Source organism: Rattus norvegicus, chromosome 2 (assembly GCF_036323735.1).
Source record: "Rattus norvegicus strain BN/NHsdMcwi chromosome 2, GRCr8, whole genome shotgun sequence".
NCBI lineage: Eukaryota > Metazoa > Chordata > Mammalia > Rodentia > Muridae > Rattus > Rattus norvegicus.
Window position 1 is genome coordinate 24,706,442 of NC_086020.1, and position 3,258 is coordinate 24,709,699.

The 3,258-nt window shown below is 42.0% G+C and overlaps 1 non-coding gene across 1 annotated transcript; it reads left to right on the forward strand.

Annotated features, from left to right (window-relative positions):
• Positions 1–2,824: 2,824 nt before the first annotated feature.
• Positions 2,825–2,950, forward strand: LOC120101307 (small nucleolar RNA SNORA17). Its single transcript, XR_005501681.1, has one exon. It is a non-coding gene; the product is annotated as a small nucleolar RNA SNORA17 (small nucleolar RNA).
• Positions 2,951–3,258: the final 308 nt, after the last annotated feature.

Here is a 3,258-nt window from a genome sequence, read left to right on the forward strand (position 1 = left end):
TGTGGGCGTTCTTCCCTTATTGTTGTTGAAGACCAGCTTTAGCCTGTGGTGATCTGACAGGACACATGGGATTATTTCTATCTTTCTGTATCTATTGAGGCCTTTTTTATGACCAATTATATGGTCAATTTTGGAGAAAGTACCATGAAGTGGTGAGAAGAAAGTATATCATTTTGTTTTAGGATAGAATGTTCTATAAATATCTGTTAAGTCCATTTGGTTCATGACTTCTCTTAGTCTGTCTACGTCTCTGTTTAATATCTGTTTCCATGATCTGTGCATTGATGAGAGTGGGGTGTTGAAATCTCCTACTATTATTGTGTGAGATGCAATGTGTGCTTTGAGCTTTAGTAAGGTTTCTTTTATGTATGTAGGTGCCCTTGTATTTAGAGTATAGATATTTAGGATTGAGAGTTCATCTTGGTGGATTTTTCCTTTGATGAATACAAAGTGTCCTTCCTTATCTTTTTTGATGACTTTTAGTTGAAAATTGATTTTATTCGATATTAGAATGGCTACTCCAGCTTGCTTCTTCCAACCATTTGCTTGGAAAGTTTTTTCCAGCCTTTCACTGTGAGGTAGTATCTGTCTTTGTCTCTGGGGTGTGTTTCCTGTAGGCAGCAGAATGCAGGGTCCTTGTTGCATATCCAGTTTGTTAATCTATGTCTTTTTATTGGGGAGTTGAGCCTTTGATGTTGAGAGATATTAAGGAATAGTGATTATTGCTTCCTGTTATATTCATATTTGGATGTGAGGTTATGTTTGTGTGCTTTTCTTCTCTTTGTTTTGTTGCCAAGACAATTAGTTTCTTGCTTTTTCTAGGGTGTAGCTTGCCTCCTTATGTTGGGCTTTACCATTTATTATCCTTTGTAGTGCTGGATTTGTAGAAAGATATTGTATAAATTTGGTTTTGTCATGGAATACCTTGGTTTCTCCATCTATGTTAATTGAGAGTTTTGCTGGATACAGTAACCTGGGCTGGCATTTGTGTTCTCTTAGTGTCTGTATTATGACATCTGTCCAGGATCTTCTGGCTTTCATAGTCTCTGGTGAGAAGTCTGGTGTGATTCTGATAGGTCTGCCTTTATATGTTACTTGACCTTTTTCCCTTACTGCTTTTAATAGTCTTTCTTTGTTTTATGCATTTGGTGTTTTGACTATTATGTGACGGGAGGAGTTTCTTTTCTGGTCCAATCTATTTGGAGCTCTGTAGGCTTCTTTTATGTTTATGGGCATCTCTTTCTTTAGGTTAGGGAAGTTTTCTTCTATGATTTTGTTGAAGATATTTACTGGTCCTTTGAGCTGGGAGTCTTCACTCTCTTCTATACCTATTATCCTTAGGTTTGATCTTCTCATTGTGTCCTGGATTTCCTGTATGTTTTGGACCAGTAGCTTTTTCCATTTTACATTATCTTTGACAGTTGTGTCGATGATTTCTATGGAATTTTCTGCTCCTGAGATTCTCTCTTCTATCTCTTCTATTCTGTTGGTGATGCTTGTATCTATGGCTCCTTGTCTCTTCCTTTGGTTTTCTATATCCAGGGTTGTCTCCCTTTGTGCTTTCTTTATTGCTTCTATTTCTATTTTTAATTCCTTCACCTGTTTGATTGTGTTTTCCTGGAATTCTTTCAGGGATTTTTGTGATTCCTCTCTATAGGCTTCTACTTGTTTATTTATATTTTCCTGTGTTTCCCTAAGGGAGTTCTTTATGTCTTTCTTGAAGTCCTCCATCATCATGATCAAATGTGATTTTAAATCTAGATCTTACTTTTGTGGTGTGTTTGGATAGTCAGTGTTTGCTTTAGTGGGAGAATTGGGCTCCGATGATGCCATGTAGTCTTGGTTTCTGTTGCTTGGGTTCCTGCGCTTGCCTCTCGCCATCAGGTTGTCCCTGGTGTTACCTTGTTCTGCTATTTCTGACAGTGGCTAGACGGTCCTATAAGCCTGTGTGTCAGGAGTGCTGTAGACCTGTTTTCCTGTTTTCTTTCAGCCAGTTATGGGAACAGAGTGTTCTGCTTTTGGGTGTGTAGTCTTTCCTGTCTACTGGTCTTCAGCTGTTCCTGTGGGTGTGTGTCCTGAGTCCACCAGGCAGGTCACTTGGAGCAGAAAAGTTGGTCTTACCTGTGGTCCCGCAGCTGAAGTTGCCCCTGGGGGCTGCTTTTGAGCTCTCCCTGAGGTCGGCAACCAGGAGGGTCTGAGCTGCCTTTTCCCGGGGGCCCCCATGCACTGGGGTCCCAGATGGCATTAGGTGTTTCCCTCTGGAGTCAGAAATGTGGGCAGAGTGTAGTCTCTTCTGGCTTCCCAAGCGTGTCTGCCCCTCTGAAGGTTTAGCTCTCTTTCCCATGGGATTTGGGTGCAGGGAGCTTTTGACCAGGTCCCTTCAAGTTCGGGCGGTGTCTGGACCACAGGGGACTTGCCGCTTGAGTACCCCTATTTTCCAGTTCCCAGAGGCCCTATCTCTATATTTTCTACCTTCTTGAAATATTCCCTAATGGCCTTTTGAGTTTGCTGATGTTTAGTTTTCCAAAGAACTAAGTTTTTTCATTGATTCTTTGTATTCTTTCAGTCTTGATTTCATTAATTTTGTTCCCAGTCTTTATTATTTCTTACTATCTACTATTTTTAGATTTGGCTTATTCTTCTTTTTCTAAATGTTTTGTTCTTTGGTGTTTTGTCTGAATATATTAATAGATATTAACTCTCTTCTAGCACTGCCTCTGTCGTATTCCAAAGATTCCAAGGAACTACACTTCACTTCACTTGACTCTGGTAACTTTTCAACTATCCCTTTGATTTCTTCAACAATTCATTGGTCCTGCTGTTCCCTGACCCTAGAGACACTGCAGGTACAGCTGCTGTGTTATATGTGGGCCAGTAGGTGGCAGAGAGGAGAGAGGCTAAGCTCAGACTTCAGACCTGTGAATGACTGAATGATTAGTAGTCTAACATTCCCTGAAGAAAAGTGAGTCTGACATAACCACCAGTCTGGTACTCGGGACAGGGGCTGGGGGAGGGGGGTCCAGACAGGCCTGGCAGGAGGGGGTCTATTACCACCAAAGGCTAGGCAGACATTGCTGATTTGGGCTGCTGTCCAGGAAAATATTGATATCTGATGACTGGGCAGAACTGGCTCCACCCCTCATATGGGCTTGGGATTTAGGGGTGGGGGAGCTGGCCCTGGGGAGTGTGAGAGCAGGAGGGTTTATACTGCCCCAGGCAGCTGCTGTACAGAGAGCAGGCCCTGCACATTGGAGTAGT